At 45.3% G+C, this 15,856-nt stretch overlaps 1 protein-coding gene across 1 annotated transcript in view; it reads left to right on the top strand.

Annotated features, from left to right (window-relative positions):
- The window catches only part of LOC144119766 (uncharacterized), a 47,088-nt gene that overhangs the window by 29,496 nt on the left and 1,736 nt on the right, over nucleotides 1-15,856 (top strand).

The raw sequence follows: 15,856 nt of genomic DNA on the forward strand, positions 1-15,856 counted from the left end.
TTCAGCTCAATAAGGTCTGGGAAGCAAGCATTCGACATGAATTTAGTGAAAAGCATTGAAATATCTATAATTAAAAGGACCATGTGACTTTTCAGTTCCCCAATCTGGGTTATAAAAAACCTATTTTTGAGATATTGTTTAAATCGCTGTAATTTGTTTTGCCAGATGCGAGCAACCAAGCGATAACTATTTCGGTGCTTATGGGAGTGAATAACACAAACAAAAATGGACTGGATAGGAACTTAGAATCCCTTTCAAATTACTGGAAAGTTCTTTAGTCGCGCCTTTACTTAATACTGAGCTCCCCGCTTCGCTAGCAGTTTTTTTTTTTCTGAAGGTGCAGATCTGATAGCATAATTTCTTGACAAGAGAATAGGCAGGCAATTGGTGGGCCTATTCGAAGGAAATGTGCAGCATCAGTCTTTCAATCCCGCTTTTATAACACGGCACAGCGCTAACATTTATTTGCAATCTCCTTCATTACCCACCTATTTTTGCTTCTTCTTTCTAGGCCTTCGTTATATTTGACTTCCTTGCGCACTTGGTCTTAGATTCCATGTCTGATTTTCGAGTACTCATCGGCACTCGATTCTGGAGGAGGATCGCCCACAACCACTTCATCGGGAGAGTAGCATTCGACGCCAACGCACCACTCTGCTGTCTCCACTCCTATTTTCAGCTCACTTTCCTCCTCACCCTCTACCTTCCACGGTAGTCAGCAGGTGGGTTGTTTCCGTGGCAACCACAATAAGGTGGCGCATTCATCCTCCCGCGTCAAAACCTCCTCCATCCGCGGCAGCCACTCCACAGGTTCTTCCCGTGGAAGGCACCCTCCGACCTTTCCTCTACTCTACTTTATTACCTGCCAAACATGACAGGCGCCAAGAAGTTCTCGGATACTTCAAATACAACCGAACACCAGACAGTTATAACCTACTTATGGGATCTAAAGTTATCACATTTAAATAAAACACCAGTTTTTCTGAAACAAGTGTAGTATAATTTATATGCGAGGAACGTGAATGAAAAAAAAAAAGGGGGGGGGGAACATTTGAGTGTCGCCTTTAGGAGTAGAATGCGATAGTGTTATCGCGTTCCGTTCCCATCACCTACTCAATTGCATAATTTCTATTTAGAAAACTTATAAATGCTCATGTGCGCATCAGTGCATGTCTCTGTAACTTCACGGAGTCAAAGACTACAATGCATTCGCTAGCTAGGTCTACCGTTACTCAGCTTGAGGCAACGATACTTCGTGGCCAATGTACTGCAGCCTATAGAAAACTATAGAATTAGAGAGCGGCGCTGTGAATTGGTTATTTAGAGGAAATTTCACTTCTGCCAAATGCTCATGCACGCGTCAGTGCATGTCTCTGAGACACTTCACTCAGTCAGACTACGATCCATTCTCTAGGTCCACCTTTATTCAGCTTGAGCCAACGATACTCCTTCGCCAATGTACTCCAGCCTATAGAAAACTAGAACGATTGACCGTACACCACTGTGAATTAGCTATTTCGACGAAATTTTACTTCTCACAAATGATAGTCCTTCTGAGGGAAGTGTACCAACAGACTTTAAACCGTAGTGGTGCTCCCTCTTGGTGGCGTGCTCAGCCTCCTGTCTAGTGCTCTGCTGCTCTATCGTTTTGTAGCGATAGGTACATTACGCTAGCATTTAGAGCCTTCACCGTGGCGGCTCCGTGGCCACCGTGGTGGTGCCGTGGCCACCGTGGCGGCGCCGCCACGTGGTTAGTCACGTGGTTGGTTACCTGGTGCAGAGAAGCTGTCGGTGGCGTGGCGCACAGGCGAAACCGATTGGAGGTGGGAAGCGGAGAGGGGAGAGGGAGGAGAGAGTGAATAACGTCCAGGGACGAAGATGAAGAAGGAACGCCCAAGAAAACGGAGCGGCGAAAGACTGATTTTCAATTCGACTGCGCGAATTCCACTCGGCCAGCTGTAGCTATCGCGTCACTCCAGGTTTAACCAGAGCCAAACCACGGCCATTTTTTTATGTCTTTCATACCGTTTCCTTAAATTTTTTAAGAGTTCGGGTTTATACAACGTAATTTCACTGTAATCAATATCGTGCTTATCACAAAAAAGAACCTTTGTGACCTATGGGTAGCGTGCCCTTCTCGAAATCTGAAAGTCCTGGGGTCGATTTCTTTCATAACCCGGGTAAACCCAATTTTCTTTTCATCTCAGTTTTGTTAAAACTGCTTTTCCTTCGGAAATATCCGCTCATGGCCGCCGACGCCACCCCTACGATGTCGGCGACGACGACACTGGCTTCTCTGAGACACAGAACCTTAATGCTGTCACGCTAAAAACCGGTAACCGTTCCGCTCTGTGCTTCCTGAACGTGACATTCGTGCGTGGGTGCATGCGACGGCAAGCGTGACGACGTATGCATCTCACACAACACACTACACACACGCGACTAGCAGAGCAATTATCGCTGAGCTTAGAGCATTATGGAGCCAGTGTAAACTCGTTGGATCCAAAAGTAGATCAGCCCGTTACACAACTTTAAATAATTGTTGTTCGTGTACTATATTCGATGTCCAGGCAGAAAAACAAACATATATTCAGACATTTCTACAGTGAAATTTGGAGCTATTTCCAGAATCGTATTGAACTTAACATATATATTTCAAAGGGAGAGTAGTGAACGGATACATGATGAGCGAACGTGAGCTTCAAATGGAGTCCAGAAACAACTGAAAGAGACAGAAGTCGTAAGCAAAAGAGCGAAACTGAAATTGGGAGGAGGGGGAAGGGGGCAGTTTTCTCGCGAATTTATTAACGAAGAAAGCATTTTTCACAACTTACCAATTGCAATTACACACATTTTTATATTAACAAAACAGCACTACTCTTAGAGAACCCGTCACCACCGCCTGGTCGAAAATTTTCTATACTATGGTGGCTATCGTGTAGCGTCTGTGGAACGCGCAGCCACGAAAATTTTCTCTACAGACCCTATAAGAGTCGAGGTACAGCCGTCGCAACCAATCCATTTCGCCATCTTTCTTTCGGGCGTGCTTTCTTCGAATCGGTTTCTCCCCTCTCCGGTCGACATTTCATTGCAAGCGAAATTCTCCTTTGTGCTGTGTTCTTAACGGGAGGGGCAGAGAACTACACAAGTCTACGTCATGACCCCGCCTCACCCCGTATTTCCTCTCTCTTTTTCGCTTCTCAGAGGCACTATATATGCGTGAGACACGACTGCTTGTATTAGCGGAGGGAGGGGGGGGGGCGCGGAAACGCACAAGGAGCTTACTGACTAAACAATGCTCCCGCCCGCGCAGTAAACAAGAAAAAAAAATGGACGAGCTGAACGTGCAACGAAGGGCAGAGCGGTATCCCCACCACGCAGTGACATTAACAATGGCAAGGAATTGCAACGATCTGTTTCTTTTTGTGTATGGAAAAATAGCCGCGGCTAGCAGCACATTACGAGTCGTCGCTTGTAATTCGGCCGCAAATAAGAATGATGAAGCAATGAAATGTAATTAGCTGCAGCTTCACCGCGAAGTCTTCGCTGACTACGTAGAAGATAGGGAGGTTGGCTTTGTCGAAAGACAGCGTCAAAGCTTTTTATCTTGAATTTTCTGCGTCTTCCAGGATGTGCATAGGACCAATATTTTGCGGAGACAATCAAAACGGCCGATAAACACAATGCGCTTCTTTAACACAAATGTCCGAACCTCGCCATAGAACCTTTAATAAAAGGGTATTCCGTTACCACCAACTAAATGGCCTTTGATTGTTGATAAGTGTTTGTCTTGTAGTTGCGGCAAATTCATTCCAGCTAGATAAATTCTTATCATGCGCTGTGCTCTCCTGACGTCCCTGTCTGGTATGTCTTGGTTTCTCGTTAAAGCTAGGCCTATTGGCGCCACGAGGCAAATGGTCTCAGTTATGGCTCGATTATGTTGGCATGAGTTTCAGGAATGCTGTCAGCTCGGTCTACATGTTGGTAAACACCTAGTTAAAGTGTGTGTGGAAAAGCTTGCATTACGCCAAGATCCTACACTGAACAGCAGACGCAGAGGAGGCGGCCCGCTAGCCAGTCAGACGCAATCGTCATAAATTGGCAGGCCCAGCGTCCCACCAGCAGCGGGCACCACTATATCAGTGAAGAATAGATGTAACCACGAGGAGGTCATGTTTGTTATTGGTGTATGTGAGGTGTGAACTCCAAGTCGCAGTTTTGTTCGGCGAGGTTGAAGAAGACCACGATGAGGAATGTCTCTAAATTACGCACGGCGTTGAAGGAGGCGTCTGGAGGGTGCACAGAGGAGGGTGGACGGCTACGCAATGATTTTTCGCATGGCCAGGCGTCCGCGTGACGGAGCAGAGCCGTGGCCACGCCCCGGGCCGCCAAACATGCCGAGCTGGGTGTAGCGAACAACAGCGCCATGACTGAAGTGGAACAAGTGTTCCTGAAGGCGCTTGCTCATAATACGGCCATGTAAGGCAGTGGAAAGGGTACGCAAACATTAACATGCCAAAGGTTGGGGTCAGACTTTTGCAACACATTACGCATTCGCAAAGGAATTGGCAACGTACCAGAAAAACAAATCCAGAAAACGAAGAACATGAACAGGTAGAACTGATCATCCACATCATCGCGCGGTGCAATCACTCTTCTGTAATAAAGTACCATTGTAATTCTCATTGCGAAAATAATGAACCATAAGTCATAAAATTAGCCCATTGGTGGGATTGAAGTGGCATCAGGAGACTGGATGATTCCTGGTGGCTGGAAGGAAGTGAGCGCACCAGACCAGAATGACGTCACCAGACCAGAAGCGACCATTCCTGTTCCTGTCGCCACTTGCCGGTACCTGCGGAAGACCTTCAAACCAGCAGCTTTAGATAACGCGAAGAGATGTCTGGTTGTGTGCCCAGAGATGTGTACAGGTCCGCTAACTGAAACTTGCACGAATGGCACAAAAATAGTTGTAAAGGCATCAACAGTGTCTAATGCATCGCTTCACCGACGTTATATTTTAGGAGTCCATTCTAATTTCCTGTTACAACACATATAAATAAATTTTCTTCAAACAAAATTTTAGCTTTATGTCTTCACACGAGGTGCGCGATGCATCGTTCCAATGCTCATCAGCGTTCAATAGACTTCTGGTCTCCTTCGAAGCAATAAAACGAAGCGTGCTAAGTGATGAAGATGTTCACGTACTCACAAATAACGCTGCTAACTAGCCCTTGGTGGCATTCGCGACATCCCTAGCTGCGGGGCGCTTAGGGGTGGTGCACACCATTTTGTAGCGATACCTACATTACGCTAGCATTTCGAGCCTTCAGCGTGGCACCCCTTGAGCAGCGTGGCCGCACTTGAGCTCCGTGGCGGCGCCGTGGCTGGTCACGTGGTTGGTCACGTGGGGCGGAGCAGCTGCCGGCGGTGCGCGGGGGAAGTTGAGATGAGGAGAGTGAATCGACGTTCAGGGACGAAGATGAAGAAGGAACGCCCAGCGAAACGGAGCGGCGAAAGACTGTGTTTTCTATTCGACTCCGCGAGTTCCACTCGGCCAGCTGTAGCTACCGCGTCACTCCAGGTTTAACCAGAGCTAAACCACAGCCATTTTTCTTCTTTCGTGCAAGCTAGAATTTAGAAAGAAACTCCGCGAAAACTACATCACGATACCACATCTGCATCTAGCGACAGTCTTAACTACTCACCGCTCTACTAAATTAAGATATACTTCATTTCAACCTACACGTTCATGAAGAACCATTTTCATTGAGAGCAACCGATCTTCGAGAATATCTTTCAAAAAAGACCAGACTGCATTAACGTAAATACTTTGTCATCATATAACTTACCGTTACGTTAAAGCCTATGTCCGGTAATGTATTACTTACTTGCCAAACTCTGCTCTTCATTCCTGTGCCGGTTGTGCTAACAATTTCTCCTCCTTTTAAATATTTGACAGAGTAGATATCATAATAGCTAAGTATTAAGAAACGACCTTCTGAGAGTTTTTCATGTACACATTGTTTGGGGACTCGCAGCATTGTGTTCAGCGATCTACAGCTCCAATGTTACTAACTTCATAAAGCTCACAATTAAGGCAGCGTAGAAATGCGTGCATGAGCCATTGAAATGCCACAAGTGCATCGCGAAAACCAAAAGACAAGAACTTAAATTACAACTATGCCTCTGGCAGAAAACGCTGGTCGCCTTTCTAGTGGTCGAACGCGCGGTGTCTTTCCTTCAGTCAGTACCACCCTGCGCTTGGCAGAAAATAAATGAGCTGAATTATGCAGTCTTCCAAATAGCTGAGGTGCGGAAGCAATCATACATTCTTTTCGATACAGACATGTTTGGACTCGTATAACCGGTTGATGCAGAAACTCCAGGAACGGTCTTCTCACTTGACCAGAATGACACCATAATCCTGTTCAATATGCGTGGTATACCTGAGTGATAAAAATCAAGATCGTATATCAGCAAATAGCGGCCCCAATAACAACCGAACACGACATGGCACTGATTCCGAGCGTTTTTTTTTTTAATCAGGTTCAATGAGATGATAGCTTAAGTCTGCTCCGCAATAAAAAAAAACTGCCTCGCTCCATCGTCTTTTTCACACGCAAAAATGACGTGCCTTGGATTTGAATACTAGTGCTCTCGATGGGTTCTACGTATTCAATGCATGCAGCCAAACGTTGGCGCTGTGCTCTGGCCGATACATCGGTTACCATGCAGGCGTCTAAAAGAATTATGAGAGGTCTTCGCTCCAAAGTTGAACCCATACAGCTGCAATAATAAAAAAATGTGTGCGCGTATTCGAAGATCTTTTGGAGCCACATTAATTCCATGAAGTCTGCATTTTATCGAAACCATTTTCTTCTTCCGATGCTTATTCTTCCAAGCCCAGCTAGAAACGATTGTGATTTTACGTCTTTTTTTTTTTGAGCTCGTAACAACTTTACCCCGTTCCGTCTGCAAAAGTAGACGTAAGTAGCCCGAAGAATTTTTCGTACCAGCGGAGAGCTACTAGCTAGGATGTGTTGCACAAGGTGCAAGCTACAATCCTGAAATGGGCCTTACCACACCACACCAAAAACGCTTCTGCCGGTTTCGTCGTTGAAGCGCCTAACGAAGCAGAGGCGCATTCGCCCACGAGCCTACCACATAGGCCTGCAAGCTAACACAGCTTCGAATCAAGCTGAGCCTCGTTTTAGGGCTTCGCAACTGCCAAAGGAAATCATAATATTCGCACTGCCGCGAGAGCGTTTTGACAAGGAGTGGGCCTAGGCAATCCTCTTTCCCCGCCCGTACCCGTCTTTTTACCGCGAGATTGTTAATACGCCCCAGTCAGAAAAAAAGGCCTAGGTCTCGTGACCTTGCTGCGGCATCCCAACCTGCGCACTGGATTGTGAGCAAACTGCCCATCGTGGCAAGTGACAGTTAAATTAATGATTTGCCGCGAGACTTTCCTCGAGATGAGCAGCCTGGGTCGCTAAAGCCCCACCAGCGACAGCACCTGCTATCTCACGGAGGCGCATCGTTTAACCGCTGCACAAATGCGCCAGGAGTTGTATGAGGACTTCCAACGATAAATGACTGTAAAGTACAGAATTACTTATTCCACATACACGGGCATTAACCCATTATTGCTATGGCGTCATACCGTTAAGATGGACCGAAAGTGTCCTCTTCATTTTTTTAACAGTCACTCCGCGTCTGTACATTGCTTAGCGCGAAGCTGTGGCGCGAAAAACACAACCTTGACATTCCGGTCACTTCCACGCCGCGATTTGGGAATGACGACGCGACAGCACTGCTTTGCTACCCGCTGCCAACGGAAGACCCGACCATCGCAGTGATATCCGAGGCAGCTTCAAAGGCCCACCCGCTGTGGTTGAGGCCGCCAGTTCTCTTAGTGCGCGGGCCAAAAGTTATGCAAAACTAGCTGCAGTTTCAGCGTCACATGCTTCCTTCCATTCTCCCGACGCTAGGGGGAGCTTGCAGAGAACGGCAGCTAAAAGCATTTCATGCTTATAACATTAAGCTTGTTTACGCTCATATCCGAGAACGACGGCGTTAGAGGTATGCTTGCATAAAGGCCAGAGGTGTTAGTGGTAAGAGCGCGCGAATACCAACCAAACATCAGCGAGATTGATTCGCGGCTTGTTTGTCGCCACTACTTTTACTCTAATAGTTCTTGTTCAGCTGCGTTATGGACTGTGATTAATAGTCTCGTGAGCCCTTTAGACATCGTTCACACCGCAATAACTTCTAATCAAATTATGCCGTAATGCTCTAAAATTTATGGTCTGGGCGTATGAACCAAAGCTTCAGTGAAAATAAACGAAACAGAATTCTTTCCGGCTGCTTTTATGGCTGGAGATAATAACGAGAAAGCGCTCTTTGATGATAAATATTTGGAGCCTCATTGGAGTTGGCACAGCCAGGTGCAGCCGGGGGTCCTTGAAACTAAGTTTGATTATGAACGAAATATATGGCCTAACGCGTGTTCGCGGGAAATACAATTTTAAGTATTTTTGAAAAATCAGTGTTTTCAGTTGCAATAATGATCCCTGCGTCAATATAGTGACGGCGCTGGTTGAAATCATAAAAAAAGTAATAAAATGTCGTTAGTAGGGTGACTAAGCAAGCAAAGTACGATGATGACCTCTTGAAGAAAAATGGCCCTTTCTTTGTATGCAATTAGCCATTTATAGCGATCCATTTGTCCGTCCAGTAGTCATTGTACGATGTGACAAATTTAATTGTCCATGGCATTATGACCCTCGGATGTTGTGCTGTACAGACCTAAGGAACAAGCGTGTGGCAGCGTAAAGCCCGTCTAGTTGCGCCTACTGTCTTCCCTTCCTGCCTGTGACGCGATTGTTGCATTCGTCTAGACATCCGAATAACCTGGCGTCGAAACTCCGAAGGCCTACATTTAGGCAAAACCACATTACTGGAAGCGCGGATGGTGAACTATAATGTTCTAATTGCAGACAACGCCAACCTACTGAAGTGAAAAGGTTAATTAAGAATTATGATTTATCTCTACTGCTACAAAAGTTTTTCTCATTCATTTTATGACGTCAGCCGGTGCAGAAATGGTGAAAGAGTGGTAGTTTTATCTGAAAAAAGCAATTTTTTTAAATTATGTGTTCCCCCAAGTCCTTAAAATACAGAACAGGAATGTTTAAAAAATTTCTGGAAAAAGAAGTCAGCATTACTTTTAACGGCGTAAAGCTCTAAATGCGAGAAAAAGGCAGGGTTTATTGACTGGAAAGGCTGAGATATTGGCCGGAAAAATGAATATCAAGTCTTCTACTCCACATGATAGCTTGTGTCTTGGTGTCCTTCAAAGGCTTCTCCTACCTAGCGATAATGCCTGCCCAGATGCTCATTTACGCAAGTTTGGACAAGGCACTGAAGCACATATGGCAGAACTTTGCCATTCGTGCGAACGGTGCGGTCCTATCTTTAATAGCTGTCGGATTTCTTACTCCCACAGGATTCATCTGATAGGCCAGAAATACGTGTCAAGAAAAATTCTTAGCCACGACAGTGTTTATTTAAGTACCCCGTTGAAAGCTTAACACTGTAAAGAGTTAACTTTCTAGGATGGGAAAACGATATTACAGCGGTTGGTTTCGTCTTCGGCACGTTTGGCATTTCAACTGTTTTTTTTTCATCTTTCTGTCCGATCATGTACAACATTCTCGGACAAAAAATTTGAAATTGGAAAATTACAAGAAGCTCTTGGAAATTACTGAATACAGGGGTCCATTTTTCTGATGTGTAGCAAATTCTTTCTCTTAAAGTCTATCATTGCCTTTTCAAAGATTTTTAATGAGTCACTTCTTGCGAAGTTGCTGCAGAATTTTTCTTTTCTTTATGAAGTATAAAGTGTGTTCACGACGACGATTCGTGAATGTCGGGGACATGTTTTCACCCATTTGTCACTGCCTCCCAAACATACTTTAAAGCGAACTGTTTGGGGCAGTCACTCGCTTATCGATTTTTTACGACGATACTTCATGTCACAGGATATCTCCGGTAATGTCTGGCGCTGCGGGAAATTAAACCACGACACGTGACTTTTAAAAATGGAATGTGGTTTTGCCGGAAAGCGCAGGTGAATGGCTCTCTACGGCCGTGCGTGGTCACTCCTCTGCACACGCTGTTCGTTTTATCTTAGACGAGTTCTGTCATCTCTTCGCCATGAAATTACCCGAAAAGGCGCCAATGTTCGCAGTAAGACATGATTCGAGCCTACATTTAGAGAAAACAATATGACTTCAAGGCCCACCTTAAAAAAAAAAACATCGAAACGTGAAAGCAGGTCGGCGCTCTGCAGAACGTGATTGTCCTGTTCACAGATAGTATGTCAAGCCTGCACGAACATGCTACCGTTTGTGATATCGAAACGATTGCGATTTTTCGTAATTGAAGGATGACAGGATTTTTTTTTTTGCAATAAGCTTGCGCACTCTTCCCGTCATTCGATAACGGGATTTCATTCTTGACCTCTTAACTTTAAGCGGTACTTGTGACGCACCTTACACGTTGAGAAAAACATCACAGACAAAACAACATACAAACACACTCTCAGTGGTATTCCTTCTCTACCTCGTGCGGGATGAGCTCAGGTAGGAGAGGGCTCTAGTGGTAGGAGATGCACTGAACGACTGCGAACACGGGCAGGATCACTATACTGTCGCTTCGTTGCGCGCTGCACTATAACGCTTTCTGGGTCGCCAAGGCCACATTACGCTAAAGTAGGTCCTCGATCACTCATTCGTTCCGAAATGGCTGCCAAAAGCACTAGGAGGTAGGCCAGAAAGCGCGGATGCGCAAGCGATAACTCTCCTGAAAAATCTAGTTCGGAGCGAGAGGTTACAAAAACTAGTCGAAAATTACATGAGCGAGCACGATGTCGTTAGGCGTTCGTAGAGAGCCAACCAAAGCCTCTCGCGCAACATTGTTTCTATGCTGATGTGAGAGTGCCAAAAGTGGTATTGAATGAAAGCAGCCTTGTTTTTTAACCCGAGTTTCCCGTGTGTAAACTCATATGCATGGGACTCATGACTCTGCCTGTTGACCATATTTCCATGACGGGGTATATGTTTTAACAGCAGTCGTTCATGGTAGGCTTAAAGTAATTTCACACCCAAGGGCAGGAACCGCAGTGCGCGGAAACGTATTGCTTATGTGCTTAGCAGAGAAAGGAAAATGATGCACTGTGGCTAAAGAGCCGAATATTCTGCGACGTTAAGCATCCGATATTTCCTTTTTTCAATAACAGCTTACAAGATAGGTTTCAGGAAAGCCAGATGATTCTTCCTCGCTGTACTAAATAAGTAAAAAAAGAACGGACCTACCTAAACCGGTGCAACAGCAGTGGACATTGGACTGGCGCACATATTAATGACGAGAAGAATGAAAATCACAAAAAAGAAGAAAAGCCCAGTTTAAAACTTCTGAAGATTCTTGATCGCCTGAGCTTGTATGAGAACATAGGGAAAAGCCATAGTATTGCAACAGGATACATAAAATGAAAAGAGGAAACCTGATCAGAAAGAGAATTAGTTGAGCAAGACCGCTGCAGGAAAAAAATGCATTACAATACAATGGCGGCCGGTAAAACAGTGACCGCTCGGAATAAATGAATGAGTCGAGATAAGCGCCAAAAAGACATTCAAGGCACAGAAAAAGAATGAAGAGAAACAAATCTGCGAGGTTCAACCAAATACACCGAAAGGACGCGTAGGCTTTTGTCGAAGCCCAGCGGATTTGAAAAGGTGATTCGAGCGTCCATGTGAGCAGTAATCTGAAACAGCAACATCGACTTGTTTGAAATCCCAATGCAGGCTTGATATAAGGGAAAAATTTATTAGGTAAAAATGTTTACTTCTATTCTCGTGTCAAGAAAAAAGCGTTCGAAGAGAATCTAAATTACCATCAAGGGTTGGCCCATAGTCGGAGTAGTAAAAGCATTTGGGAGGAAAAAAATTAGGGCATAGGGGTAGGGGGGAGCAAGATTTGGAGCTTCAGTGGTCGGACTTACCTATTTCAGGATCTCGTTGGCCTCCGCCGCCGCCTTGGCCCTCGTCACAAGCATAAGCTGTGTTCTCCGGTCGGAGTCAGTCAGGAGGGCCCCCCTAGGACTAGGGATATAGACTAGTTATACTGGGTAGTAAATGGCTTTGTTCACTGCCCCAGGTGACCAGGTACGTTTTGGCGTAGCCCGCACCCCACACGCACTCTTTCACGTATCTATTCGGCCGCGTTTTGTGATATATGGCTCTGCTTAGGCAGGTGTTTGCAGTCGTCTGAGAGTGGTGACCTGCTCTATGTTGAGGTTGCCCACCCAAACCGAGCACTTTTTGCGCGATCCCAACAACGCCTTCATTGCCTCTCCGTAAAATTCTGGCGTGCTGAAGTGTTCGACCGGCAAACCAGCCATTCGGTTCGTGAACCCTCGGAAAACGGTGTCTACGGAGACATTTCCTTCAACCCCAGTGTCGGGGACCCAAATGATGGTGCGTTGAATGCTTGTGTTGTTCAATTTCTGTGTTATTTTTGTTCACAGAGGAGTCTCGCGGCTTTGCAGCCGATCCTTACATCTCTCTATGCCTTAGCTGCTGCCTGTGAATCCTTCGCTGTCCAGTAACTCAGTCCCTGCCGAATGGCCTCTAGCTATAGCTATAACGATCTGTTCAGCTGCCCGCGTTGTCTTTGTGCGCACTGGCACACCGGTGATAAATTTTTCCTTGGTTGTTCGCTACTCCTACCAAACTCGCGTTTTCCTCCGTTCTGTACTTTGACACGTCTACAAAAAAGCCATCTATTTTTGTTTAGGAACCTGCCCAACCCCGATAATCTCGCCGCCCCTCTTACTTCGTGGTTCTTCGGGTCCATGTTTCTGGGCACCGGTTAAACCAAAAGAGCGCTCCTCATTTTGCTATCGTTGTTGTTGCTGTCAATGTCTGTCTTGTCTTCACCCTAGTCTTCTGCCGGGTGTCCCATATTTACCACTAGCAAAAAATCTTAAACGGCCGCAAAAGCTCTAGGCGCCACCTGTACATATTTTATTATTTTAAATGTTCTACTACACACGCACACATGCACACATTGAGAAATAATTGACTTGCCTTCAAAATCAGATATCGCATGGGATTAAAATTTTCGACATAAGGGAAGTGAGTGCTTATGCCTTGTACATGTCGTGCGTGCGACAAAACAAACCAAGCTTTGTAGCGTAGAGGTAACGGCTGGCAAACTCAAGGTGTGGCAAAGCTGCGTGCCGGGGCCGATGAGCAAGACACATGAAAACAACTGATAAGTAAACTCCGCGGCAAATAAAGTTAATCGAAAAATAAGAGACAAAGAGGAACGCGGTTAGAGATTGTGTTTTTAGGGTGTCAAGCATGCTTTCAGCCTTCTCTCACTATGCCTGACGATAAAGGTAGCTGCGTTGCCTACGTCTGTCAGCTACAGGGCGTGTGTGTAAAAATATAAACGGTTCCATTCATTTCGTTCAACGGGAAAGCGGACACCAAGTAGCAAACATTATCGTCAGCATCTTCTTATGCCCCATGGCAAGTGTTAGAATTAGAAAGATAAGTAGGTAAGGGGAGCACTAATACTTTCAGCTCCTGTAATGTCTTAAAACATCGTCTTAATTTTTTTCTCCGGAATCGACAGCACCAGTATGTTTCAATGATGAACATTTTAATAGCGATGAAAATTTTCCTGCCATTGTATATTCTGTCATTGAATAGGCTACCTTTTTCATACAATGCGTGATGATAAGACAAGAGAGGGGCTTTTTCGTGATCCGTGTATTGACTGATCTAAATAAAGAAAAACAACCATTTGTTTTGCGTGTTTGCTCTCGGTATTATATAACCTAGCGTATTTATAAATGCAAACCGTCTCGTTTCAACACGTGCAGAATGACCAAAACGGGGCAGTAAAAGAAAACAGACGCCAAAATCCTACCTGAAGAGTTCAGTCTCGCGTTACGTATGAAATCAGTCACATATATTTTCAAAAAGAAACGCTGCGGTGGGTATTAGGACATACTTCCTTCATCAATAATCATCATCATTATCAGCGTTACAATGCACATTGCATGGAAAATGCTTCTCACATATATTTCCTATTAACCCGAACTAATGTCAGCTGAAGACATCTCCTTCACGCAAATTTCCTAATCTTATGCGCACACCTAACTTTCTACCGCCTCCTGCTACGCTTAATTTCATTAACATCGAGTCTGTTACCTATAATGACCGTTGGTTATCTTGCCTACGCATTATATGCCCTGCCCGTGCTCACTCCATGTGAGGTGTTTTCGAGCAGGAACCGGAGAAGGCTCCTGCTCTTATTGTTGCCGGTCAGCCACTTGGAGAAATCCTGCTCTCTTTTCGTAATGCCCTCATCGCCCGGTCATTTATTTTTCCCATTCGAAAGACTGGAGCTGAACAGAATACTACTAGTCGCCGTAGGGCGACTCGCCTTTTTTGTTATAGTTGTTTGTGCGGCAATGGATGGCTGCCAAACACATAACAGATTTTCACTCCATGCAAATAATCGAGCATATCCGTTAGCTTTGCCTGTAATTATGCGGTGACACATATTTAACAATGAAATAAAACAGACCGGAAGATGTGCCGTTCCAGTCCGGTCCTTAACGTTAGAATTCCGTGACAACCGCTTCCGCCAAACAGTTTCCAGCCACAATTTGTTATACAGGATTCCCTATTTTAGTAACCAGCGTCGTATATTAGTTGTGTATTGCCACTCAGTTTTTTTTAGCTTACTCTAACAATACGATATCTCAAACCGCCAGTTCTCGCAGTTGTAAACGCTATGTGCATCGTTTTCTACCACGTGAAAGCGTCGAAATCATTTCACATGCCGATCATATTCTTCGCTCGCATAAATTCTGCGTGACAAGGGCGCACACCATGCAGCAGTTGAATTCTTAAGCGCCAGCTTGAGATACTAGAATTCAGCCCGTTCGACAAGACTAAAAGCCCACTCACAAGCGACTCACGTAACGGTTCTCGGCCGTAAGTGACCTAGACTGGAACTCACCCAATGAGGAAGAAGGAACGGGATCGGGTTGCGTGTTACGCACGGTAAATAAGAGGGCGTATGAGCTCCACTTGTTCCACACGAAAGTATTTGAACCGGTTGCATCCGGAGAATTGCTTACGTCATACCCATTCTGCCATAAGCTAGAAGCTTAGGCGGCTTTGGGTATAAAAGAAACAGCGGTTGCCGTACAAATTCAGAAGCATCTGCTCCTCCGTTTTCAACGCACCGAAGGAAGCCATGGTGAGAACCATTGGTATTTTATTTTCGTACTGCAGACTCCCTTGAGGATTAGCTCCAATCTTTGACATCGTATACTTTCATAGCACCATCGCATCGTATTTCTGCTTCGCGCTTTCTAAAGCGAAGCTGGTAGATCACGTTAGATTCTGCATCACCTTAGTGTATGCGCGCATTCCTGTTTATAAGGATAGAAATGCAATTGCTGCCTTGTGGCAGTGAAAAGCCGTCCACACCTCTGACAATATATGGATATGCGCCATGAAATTCTCCACATCATCCAATAATTATGTGAACAAAAGAAGTGAAATAATTGCCATAGGGCCCTGTACGGGATTTTGGAGGACAGAGACAACTGAAACCATAAAAGTATTGTGACGGCAGGCACCAATGCTCTCAAAGCATAATTGCAGGGAGCAGCATATACCCCCGTCAATAATACGGCCTGGTTCCTTCGAACTAGTGATTACATCTGGGTGTCGTTGCTTTTAGGTAACATTCAGTACAGCGG

The sequence above is a fragment of the Amblyomma americanum genome, chromosome 2 (assembly GCF_052857255.1).
Source record: "Amblyomma americanum isolate KBUSLIRL-KWMA chromosome 2, ASM5285725v1, whole genome shotgun sequence".
Taxonomy (NCBI): Eukaryota; Metazoa; Arthropoda; class Arachnida; order Ixodida; family Ixodidae; genus Amblyomma; species Amblyomma americanum.